At 39.9% G+C, this 11826-nt stretch overlaps 1 pseudogene; it reads left to right on the top strand.

Moving 5' to 3' along the window:
- Positions 1–9604: 9604 nt before the first annotated feature.
- On the top strand, positions 9605–11297 carry LOC141499567 (sodium-coupled monocarboxylate transporter 1 pseudogene; annotated as a pseudogene).
- Positions 11298–11826: the final 529 nt, after the last annotated feature.

The raw sequence follows: 11826 nt of genomic DNA, 5'->3' as shown, positions 1-11826 counted from the left end.
TCCTTCTCTTCTTTTTCTCTCCTCTTTTCTCTCTTCCCTTCTCTTCTCTCCCTTCCCTTCTCTCCTCTTCTCCTCTCTCTTCTCTTTTTTCTCTTCCTCTCCTCTTCTCCTCTCTCCTTTCCTCTACCTTTCCTTTCTCTTCTCTTCTTTTTTCTCTCTTCTCCTCTCCTCTTCCCTCCTCTTCCCTTCTTCTCTTCTCCTCTCTACCCTCTTATTTTCTTTCCTCTTCTCTCCCCTTTTCTGTCTTTCTGCCTTTTTTCTCTCTTCCTCCTCTTCTCTCCCTCTTCTTGTTCTTTTCTCTCCTCTCCTTTCTTCTCTCTCTTTTCTCTTTGTCCTCCTTTTTCCTTCCCTTTTCTTCTCTTCCTCTTCCCTTCTTCCCAGTCCTGGCTGGTGTTGCTAGAGTGAGGAGAGTTAATTCTTGCCTCCCCATCCCCACTAGAATCTTGGCTCACACTACATGGGCTGGCCAGGTACTGATTAGCCACATGTTATAGGTGACAAAACTTGAGTATCTGGGAGGTAATTTGCCCAAGGTGGCACAGCTACTGGAATCCCTTGTCTTTCCTACCCCAGGACACTGAGTGGGTCTCCAGTTGCTGAACTTATAGAAGACCATGCAGAGCCCAAATCTGAACCCAAGTTGTTTATTTTTAAATGCCAGAAATAGATTCTCGCAGTAAGAAGGGATCTAGGAGCAATTCAGTCCAACCTGTAAAAAAATAACCTCTTGTACAGTACTCTCAGTCAGTGATTCAGTCTCTGACTGAAGAGCTCCAATGATCAAGGACTTCACTTGAAGAAGCCCAATCCACTTTGGAAAAACTCTCATTATTCAGATTCTTCTAAGTCCCCATTCAGGACTCCTCCTGCTGCCTCTGCTACAAGCACTATCCTCTAGGGCCAAAAAAGAAGAAAGCTAATTCTTCTTCTTTAGGACATATGTCTCCCAAACTTCACAGGCCGGCTGGGTGGCCAAAGTTCAATTGCTCCCCCCTCCTCCAGGATTAAAGTGTGACTTATAAGAACTCTAGAACTTCAAACTAATTCAATGTTCTATTCAATCATTCTTTTTTTTTCATTCTTTATGGTTCAAGAGTTCCCACCAGTGAACCTGGACACAGGATGATCAGGTGATACCAATTAAACAGCCAGACATCAATGATCTTTTAGAGAATGTTATTGGCTAATAGTAAGAACAGTTGGTATAAAAAGTACCAAACCCCAAAGTCACTAACAAATACAGAATCTCAGGGGAATTTTTTTTGAGGCGTGCCCAGTCCCATGCTATGTACGGTCTGTGGGAGATGCAAATATTCTCTCATTTGAGCTTCCCAATCACTTTTCTTCTCTCTTTCTTTATTTTTCCAAATATATATTATATATATATATATATATACATATATATACATATATATAAAGATGGTTTTCAACATTCATTTTGGTTAAGTTTTCTCCCTCCTTTTCCTTTCCCCTCCCTAATATAGCAAGCAATCTGATATCAGTTACACTTGCACTATCATGTCATACATTCTTCCATTTAGTCATGCTGTGAAAGAAGAATCAGAACAAAAGGGAAAAACTTCAAGAAAGAAAAAATAAATTTAAAAAAGTGAACATCTTATGCTTGGATTTGCATTTAGACTCCATGGTTCTTCCTCTGGGTGTGGATGGCATTTTCTATCACAAGTCTTTTAAGAATTGTGTTTGATTGTTGTATTGCTGAGAAGAGCTGTCTATCACAGGTAATCATCATACTGTTGCTATGACTGCATACAATTCTTTCCTAATTCTGCTCATTTTGCTCAGCATTAGTTCATAGAAGTCTTTCTAGGTTTTCCTGAAATCCACCTGCTCATCATTTCTTAGAATCATAATATTCCATTACATTCATATATTATAACTCTTTCAGCCATTCCAATGGATGGGCATTCCCCCAAGTTCCCAATCTTTGCCACTACAAAAAGAGCTGCTATGAATATATTCATACATATGGATCCTTTCCCTTTTTTATAATCTCTTTGGGATATAGACCTAGTTGTGGCATTGCTGGATCAAAGGATAGGCACAGTTTTATTGCCCTTTGAGCATCATTCCAAATTGCTCTCCAGAATGGTTGGATCAGTGCACTAGTGTTCCAGTTTTCCCACATTCCCTCCAAAATTGATCATTTTCCTTTTCTGTCATATTAATCAATCTGATAAGTGTGAGGTAGTACCTCAGAGTTGGTTTACCAATTTGCATTTCTCTAATTAATAATAATTTAATTTTTCATATGACTATAGTTTTCAATTTCTTCATCTAAAACTGCTTTTCATATCCTTTGACCATTTGTGAATTGGGTATGGCTTGTATTCTTATAAATTTGACTCAGTTCTCTATATATTTTAGAAATTAATCCTGTATCAGAAGCACTGGCTACAAAAATTGCTACCCAGCTTTCTGCTTTCCTTCTAATATTGGTTGCATTGGTTTTGTTTATGCAAAACTTGTCAATTTAATGTAAACAAAATTATTCATTTTGCGTTGTATAATGTTCTCCATTTCTTGTTTGGTCATAAATCCTTCTTCTGACAAGTGACTCAATCACTTTTCTTCTTTTCTTTTTTTTCTTTTTTTTGGCTTTTGAAAGATATAGGCAGTTAAGTGACTTGCCCAAGGTCACACAGCTAGGTAATTATTAAGTATCTGAGGTCAAATTTGAACTCAGGTCCTTCTGTCTCCAGGGCCAGTATTCTATTCACTGTGTCACCTAGCTGCCCTCAATCACTTTTCAAAGTAGATATGATTATCTCCATTCTCCATAGAAAGAAAAAGAAGTAGAAAATGATTTAATCAAAGAATGTCCAAAAATATTCATGGCAGAACCCCATCTAGAATCCAGCCCCACTGGCTACCAGTTCATCTAAATGCCCTTAGATCCTCACTAACTACATACTGGGATAGGACTTCTTGTTTTGTGGATGCTGTGTCTAATGGAGGGTTCCTTATTTGTTCCTCGGTTTCCTCCACTATAAAATAAGAATAATAATAGTACCAACCTCACAAGGATGTTAGATCTGGAAAGAATTTCATTACAGAGTGTCCAATATTCCTTGCAAAAAGTCTCATCCTTTAATAAATAAGCTGCCACTTTTCAGGATACCTCTAGGAAGATGTGTCCAAAGCCAGATTTTAAAAGCAAAAATGGATGTGGAAGGTTAGAAAGGGAGGGGGGATGGGCATGATGAAGGGTAGGGACTTCAAACTAGAGATCGGTTACACTAGTTTCTTTTTTTAAAATTTTATTTTTTTTAAGGCAACAGGTTTAAATGACTCACCCAAGGTCACACAGCTAGGCAATTATTAGGTGTCTGAGGCCAGGTCCTTCTGACTTCAGGGCCCGTGCACCCCTGAACTAGTTTCTAATTACAGCTTTCCCCTGATATTTTAGCTTTGGACAAACCATTACACCTCTCTGAGAATCAGTTTGCCTTTCTATAATGAAGGAATGATAATCCATCACCAGAATTCCAAGAAGCCCTAGACAGAGCTCGGCCTATGGGCAGGGAATTATCATTTCTCTGTGCACTGCCAGTCCACCGGTTTGATTTCAAAGCTCAGGGTATCAGGAATTGATTTTTTTTACCTGCTAGGGGTGGGAGCGGTGAGGTCTGGGCAAAATGATTGCATAAAGCTAGGACAGTAAGACAAGTTATGCTGTTAATAAGGAATTGGGGTTCGGGAGGGGGACTGAGCAAGAACTAATGATCTGAACAGTCCCTCTAATTAACAGCTAGCATGCAGCAAAAGATAACCTTCTGCTGTTGTCTTTTGGGCAAGGAAAAATTTGGTCATTTATATTCCCTAGGAGTTGGGTTGCAAATTAGCCTTCTCCTACCCCCACCCCACTCCCAGTCATTTTATGAGCTAATAAGTCCTTTCCTTTGCAAAAGGATGTAGGGCAGGCAGCCCAGGCGTGTGAGCTCACTGAAGTCATTTAGCCCTGACTAATGAGAAGTGTCTCTACTGAAGCTGAAGCCCTTCCTCTAAAGCCTCATGGGTGTAGATCTGGAGGTGACCCTGGGGCCTGAGAGACTGAGCCAACCATGAACACTAAACTCTGGCAAATTCTGCTTACCCAGCTGTCTCAGCTTCAAGTCCCAGCCTTGGGCAGGAGAAGAAGCAAGTCTTCCAGACAGGAATTTGTTGTAATTAGAGGCAAAGTGGCACAGAGGAAAGATTGTTAGGGGATCATAGGCTCCTAGATCTAAAGCTGAAAGGGTCCCTGGGGGGGTGTTGTATTCAACACCTTCATTTTAACAAGGAGGAAACTGAGACTCAGGGAGATTGAAGGATTTACCCAGTCACATAACTGCAATCATAGTCATGCAATCATTCATTGAAATCTGGAAGGACCTCCAAACCTAAATCCCTCATTTTTACAGAGAGGTAAATGGAGGCATAAAGAGATTAAGTCACTTGCCTTTTTAGATATCTAGAGTATGTGTCTGAGGTGGGACTTGAACCCAACTCTCCCTCTCTAGGAGGAAGAGAAGAAGAGGAAGGATGAGGGGAAGAGGGGAAATGAAGGGGAAGGAGAAAGTAAGAGAAAGGGAGAGGAGAAAGATGAAAAGAGAAGTTATTGTATTCACCTGTGCAACAGACTGAAAAACATTTTTTTTTCAAGGCAATGGGGTTAAGTGGCTTGCCCAAGGCCACACATCTGGGTACTTATTAAGTGTCTGAGGTTGGATCTGAACTCAGCTCCTCCTGCCTCCAGGGCTGGTGCTCTATCCACTGCGCCACCTAGCCTCCCCTAAAGAACATGTAATCAAAAAATAATGGTAAGTGAATAACATCTTGTTCTAGGACCCTTTCTATTTGAAGTCTGTTGAGGGGAAATGAGCAGACCTGAAATAATAATAGCAATAACAGTAACAACAGTAAAAGTAATAATAATAATAATAATAATTCTCTCAAGCCTCGAGAGATACTGCCAACTATAATTTACCTTCAACTATCACCATCATCAATCTTGGGAATGGGTTAACTATTCACTAATCACAGCAGATGTTAGACAGTAGAAGCATTTTTTAATTATCTCTCCATAATGAATTGGAACGTGAAAGAACTAGTTCGTGTTTATTATAAGTCAATATTAGGCAAGCAGAGTGTGGTAGAACCATCTAACCTGGAAAATTTCCCTCTGAAAGTAATTACCCTTGGATGAAAATGTCTCTTCTCAAATCACCAGGGGAAAAAAAATCTAAGGTCTCACCCCACTCACTAGAGACCCCAAATAGACAAGCAAATCCTAGCAACAGAGAGTATAAACCAGAAGTTAAAATGTCTTTTCCTGACAATGCACACAACTGAGATGGTCATTTACCTTGCCATCTAAATAAAGCTTTCTATTCATAGGATCCTGGACTCCCAGATAGCCTGCTGGAAGGGATCTTAGAAGTCATAAAATCCAATCCCCTTTTTTTTTTGTTGGATGAGGACACTGAGATGTTATGAAACTTGCTCAAAGTCATATAGGTCAAATGGGGCAGGGCCTCCTTTGAACCCTAGTCCAGCTTATAAATGCAGAGGGTTTTCTTTGAAAACAATTATAAAATAAAGACTTATTTTTAAAAGAAATGTTAATAACACACATAAAGTACTTTTAAAGTTTTGGAGCAGACATATATACAGTGTCATAAAGGTAAAAGAATTTGAATGGCTAAAAATTGCACTAAGACTTTTAGGACACCCTGTATGAAAGCAAGTGAGTCTCAGAGCAACAGTGTGAGGTCAGCCTGCATTTCCTCATTTTACAGCTGAAGGGACTGTAACTGAGAGAGGTTAAATAACTTGGAGAAAATCATGTAGCTATAAAGTGACAACTGGCAGGATTCAAACTCTGAAGTCCAGTCAATCCATTTCCATGGCAATAAGTTTGCTTCTCAGCACCTCCTGAATCAATGGTTTAATAAAATGGATAAAGCACTGGGTTTTGCATCAGGAGACCTAGATTTGAATCTAAACCTTGTCACTAGAGGTGGTCTGTGACTTTATATGTCTCCTTTTCTCAGAGAGTTTACATTCTAAAGAAAATGATAGCATGTAAATAATGTTTTTCTTAAGTTATATCGTCAAGTCAAGCCAAGTCTACAAGTATTTATTAAATGTTTAATGTATGCTAGATGCCATAATAAGGGCTGGGGATACAAAGACAAGCAGAAAAAGAGACAATCCCTGCCCTCAAGGAGCTTACATTCTAAGAGGGGAAGCTGAAAGGAAGCTGATAATTGGAGTGGGGAGATGGTGCCCACCAAACAGGATAGCGAAAGTCTACAAAAATTAGGAGTAGAGTCCAGAGAGAAATGAAATCCCTTAAAATGGAAGTGAAGGAAGTAGCCAATCAGAGAAAGGGGCCACAGGGGCAGCGCAGCCTTCTAGGGTGAGAATGATGTAATGATATGATGGAAAAGGTCCAGAGAATCATGAGTGGGAAGAAATTTAAAAATCAAATCAGCTGAGTTCCATATCTCCAACTAATTCAGGGGGAGGGAACATCTGCTCAACTGACTATATAAGCCCCACAAAATCATTTGGACTGGCACTGCCATGGCCACTGCAGATGGGATTCAAAATTCAATAAATCTAGGAGCTTTCTAGAGGTGAATTGATTAAATGTTTGACCAACTTATGTTAAAAAGATCCAAATGGTCCTTGGCAGAAAAAAAAAAGGTTCCTTATCCTTGAACTAGTCTATCTTGACTAGTCCAACACTAGTCCAATCTGTCCAACACTAATATCACCATCTCCCCTCAGATCTATTCCTTCTCTTGATTTTCCTCTTTCTACTACTACTACTACTTTGTGAAGCCTTCTTTTTTATCTCCCCTCAATTATATCGATTGCTAAGTTCTGCTGGATATCTCTCCCATCTGCACCTTCCTCCTCATTCCCATCCCTATCACCTTCATTCAAATGTACATCACCTCTTCCTTGAGAGTGTGGTACAATGGATAGAGCATGGGACTTTCATTCAGCCTGGTCTGAGGTCAAATCCTATCTCAGATACTTACTAGCTGTTTGACCCTAGGTAAGTCACTGCTTGTTTCTCTATAAAACAAGAGGGTTGAGTTAGATTCACTGATCTCTAAAGCTCTTTCAATTCCTAAATCTAGGATCTTTAGACTTGAGTAATAGCCACTTCCCTAGATTCCTTGCCTTCAGTCTCTTTCTTTCCAAACCATCATTGTGGTTGTAATTTCATAGCTTATGGTTCTGATAAAGGTCTCATTTCTAAAATATAGAGATAATTGAATCAAATGTATAAGGTTACAAGTCATTCCTCTATTGATAAATGGTCAAAAGATATGAACAGGATGTTTTCTTTTTTTCCTTTTTTATTAATTTTATTTATTTAAATAAATGAATTGATTTATTTCATTTAATGGAGTTAAGTGACTTGCCCAAAGTCACACAGCTAGACAAGCATTAAATATCTGAGGCAGATTTGAACTCAGGTCCTCCTGACTCCAGGGCTGGTGCTCTCTCCACTGTATCAACTAGCGGGCCCCTACAGGAAGTTTTCAAATGAAGAAATTAAAGTTAAATATAATCATATGAAAAATCCTTATTGATTAGAGAAAAGCAAATTAAAACAGCTATGAGATACCACCTTACATCTATCAGATTGGCTAATATGACTAAAAGGGGGAAATGATCAATGTTGGAGAGGTTGTGGGAAAATTGGGACATTAAGGCATTGTTGGTGGAGTTGTGAACTAATCCAATAGTTGTTGTTGCTCAGTTATTTATTCAAGTCCAAGTTTTTGTGAGGCCTTAGATCCTACTGTTCATGGGAATTTCTTGGCAAAGATACTGGTGTAATTTACCATTTCCTTCCAGTGGATTAAGGTACAGGTATTCAGGGAAGACCTCTGGTGTGGGGGTTGCTGAGACATTTTCAGGAGGGCTCATTCTCCTTCCATTCAGCTCTCACCTCAGGCTCCCAGAAGCTGTAGCACAGTGACCACAATCCCAGTAAACTGTTTTGGCAGATGTGCTAAACCCAGTTGAGGGTAATTGAGGAGTTTCAAATCCATTGGTGAGTTAGAGCAGTGCAAGCAAGTGATGACAACCAACCAATCAACTAACAAGCACCAAGACAAGGTTAAGTGACTTGCCCAAGGTCTGGAGTCAGGAGTTCAAATCCAGCCTGAGACAGTTCCTGAGTTAACTCTGGACAAATCACTTAAACCCTGTTTGCCTCAGTTTCCTCAACTATAAAATGAATGGGAGAAGGAAGTGGCAAACCACTCCAGTGTGTTTACTAAGAAAACCCCAAATAGGATAATGAACAGTTGGAAATGATGGGAAACAACTAACCAATGAGATCAACAGCTACTCACTTCCGACTCTGAGACACCTGATCACCCAGGAGAACCCAGCTCTGATCTCATCCTTCCACTTTTTGAAAATCTTCAAATGTCCACTGAATAAGGCCAAAACTCTTCACAAACTCCTATGGCTCTTTCTAGCGTTCTTTCCTATGCCGTATTTCGCCTAAATAAAATTAGTTACTACCTCCATGCTTTTTTTTTTTATGCTGGCCAAGTCTCACTTTCTATTTGTTGACATTCTATCATCCTTTAAGACCCAGATCAAAGCCCTTGTCCTCCATGTAAAATCACCCACTTAAAAGTATCCTCTCCCTTTCAACTTTGCTCATACCTCCCCTACAGACTAACAACATTTTAGTTAAAAAACTAATAATAGTTTTGAAGGCAACTTCTATTCCTTACTAGATTGTGTATTGCTTGAGGGTAGAATATAAAAGGGGTTAGATCCCTTTTATGGATCCCCATGGGGAAATGAAGCAAGATTTATAAAGGCTTTCTTACCCTAAGTTAGAATTAGGTTTAGGGCTGAGACCTTGGCACTGGTGAGAAGGAATTTGCAATTCAAAGACATATTAAAAAAAACTTGACTGTTCTGTATTCCAAAAGACCTTGGCCCTGGGAACAAAAGTCTTCTTTCTATGGAGAAAAGATCAAGTCCAGTCATGGGTTCTGGGAACTGACAGATCTCCTTTTCATTATGAAGAGAAAAGTCACTTAGGTTTTTCCTTAGTCTGTTCCTTCACACATGAAGAGTCTCCCTCTCAAAAAGAGCTGAGGTTTCAACTCAACAAAGATAAGAGAGAGAGAGCTAATAGAGTTCTTTGTTGAAAAGTGCTCTCAGCTGAGTTTTCCTGCTGAATCCAGAAACCAGCCACAGAGAGAAAGTCTATGACATCATAGCAGTTGTGCTCATTGGAACAATGCTTAGCGATAACCAGGAGACAAATAAATAAGAATATCCATCCCAGCAGAAACCACACATCATTCTAGATCAGTGAGGAGTCAACAAGGCAGGGTCAATATTATATTTACATGGAAGCAATAGAAGGCTGAATTGTTCTACTCATCTGCTCTAGGTATTTGTGTCCCCTACATATATTTCCGGAGTCACATCATTGTGTCAAAACATCACTCTCTCTCACTCTGTGGAAATCCACAGTAAAATATAGCAAAAGTTGCTCAGAATTTGATTCTTCCTTACATATGGCCATAGTGAGTCTGCTGCCATGTCACATGAGTTCTCAGTATGGGACTATATGGTACTCCTAGGTACGTTAGTCATCTCATCCACTGTTGGCATTGGGTAAAAAGAGGCAAGCGTTCAGGCAGTAAGTTCCTCATGTGTGGGAGCCAGATGTCATATTTGCCCATGATGCTCACTTACGACCAGCTTTATGTCAGCCATCAACTGTGCTAGGCATGCCAATCGAGGTGTACTGCTTGGGTGCCAAGTTCACCCACTTCAGCATAGCTTACACCCTGGTGATCATCATCACCACAGAGATCTACATGCCCATTCTCTACCAGCTTGGGATCAGCAGTACCTTTGAATACTTAGAACTTTGATTTAAAAAGCAGATTTGTATCCTTGGAACGGTTTTCTTCATTACTCAAACAATACTCTGCACTGGAATTGTTATTTATCCTCCCACCCTTGCTTTGAATCAAGTCACAGGATATGAACTCTGGAGTGCAGTGGTCACAACGGGGCTTGTCTGTACTTTCTACTATGCATTGGGAGGCCTCAAAGCTGTTATCTGGGCAGATGTTTTTCAATCTGTCATTATGGTGACCGGATTTGCTTCCATAATTGTGCAAGCTTCAAGAATTCAAGATGGAATAGTCACAATCTTGCAACATGCTAAGGAAGGAGTAAGATTAAGAATATTGGACTTTAATTTTAGTCCTTTTCAGAGACACACCTTCTGGACCATTACAATAGGTGGCACCATCACCTGGATTGGCATCTTTGGAGTCAAGCAATCCCAAGTGCAGAGATACCTGCCTTGTAAAAACAAGTTCCATGCAAAACTAGCCCTTTATTTAAGTCTCGTGGGACTCTGGATAATTCTTATCTGTGCGGTTCTTAGTGGCTTGTCATTGTACTCGGTGTATCATAACTGTGATTCTTGGACATCAGGCAAAATCAGAGCCCCAGATCAAGTCATGCCCTACCTCTCCATGCATATTTTAAATCTTAAATTTAATGGCTTTTTTGTCTCTTGCACTTAGAGCAGAATGTTGAGCACGGAGTCCACCAGCATCATCACCTTAGCTGCCATCACCATAGAAGATCTCATCAAACTACAATTAATTTCACCTTCATCAACGACTCATTTTAGGTTTTCTCAAGGAACAAGTGTGATGTTTGGCATACTTTGCATCGGGATCATGGCCCTGGCATCATTAATGGGAGGTCTGTTACAGGCCACACTTAGTATATTTGGCATGATTGGAGACCTCTCTTGGGCTTGTTTACTTTGGTAATTTTAAATCCTTATGCCAACTCAATTGGTTAATTTCTGGGTCTTATATTTAGATTCTATTTTTCAACATGGGTTGGGGCTTACTTTTACCCTCCACCTGCTTTGAGAAATTACCATTACCCCTTTCTGTTGCAAATTATACTGAAAGTAGTTTTTCTCTGAAATTCACAGACTTAGCAGACTTCTCAGTCTTACTACCATGGAAAACTGCTACCAAAAGGACTTTTCTAATGAATAATATATATATTCTCTTTCTTACTTCTACCCAAGCACTTTGGGGACATTAGTGACCCTATTTATGGGAACGATTTTCAGCCTTCTAACAGGTAGAAAAAATCAGATTATAAACCCACAATACCTCCTGAACAAAGAAGATATGACACTGGGTAAATTTTTAGCAGAGACAATATTCAGTGTCAGTCAGTCCAACTGATAAAAGATATTGATAATCTACCTTAAGAATTAAAATAAAGGGACAGCTAGGTGGCACAGTGGGTAGAGCACCGGCCCCGGGGTCAGGAGTACCTGAGTTCAAATCTGGCCTCAGACACTTAATAATTACCTAGCTGTGTGGCCTTGGGCAAGCCACTTAACCCCAATGCCTTGCAAAAACTAAAAAAAAAAAAAGGAATTAAAATAAAAAAGATAAAAAAGTACTAGAATTTTTCAGTGGAAGACAGCTCAGAATGGTTCTGAATGATGGGTTATTAAAACATTCACTGAAATAGCTAAAATAAATAAGGGCAGTGAGATAAAGTGCTAGACCTGGAGTCAGGAAGACTTGAGTTCAAATTGACCTGTCACTTGGATAGAGAATTGCCCTTGGAGTCAGGAGGGCTAGATACTTACCAGCTATGTGACTCTGGGCAAGTCACTTAACCCTGATTGCCTCACATCCAGGGCCATCTCCAGTCGTCCTGATTCATATCTGGTCACTGGACCCAGATGGCTCTGGGGGTAGA

The sequence above is a fragment of the Macrotis lagotis genome, chromosome X, assembly GCF_037893015.1.
Source record: "Macrotis lagotis isolate mMagLag1 chromosome X, bilby.v1.9.chrom.fasta, whole genome shotgun sequence".
Lineage (NCBI taxonomy): Eukaryota > Metazoa > Chordata > Mammalia > Peramelemorphia > Peramelidae > Macrotis > Macrotis lagotis.
The sequence above is the reverse complement of the archived record's forward strand: the minus strand, read 5'-3'. Positions and strand labels throughout refer to the sequence as shown.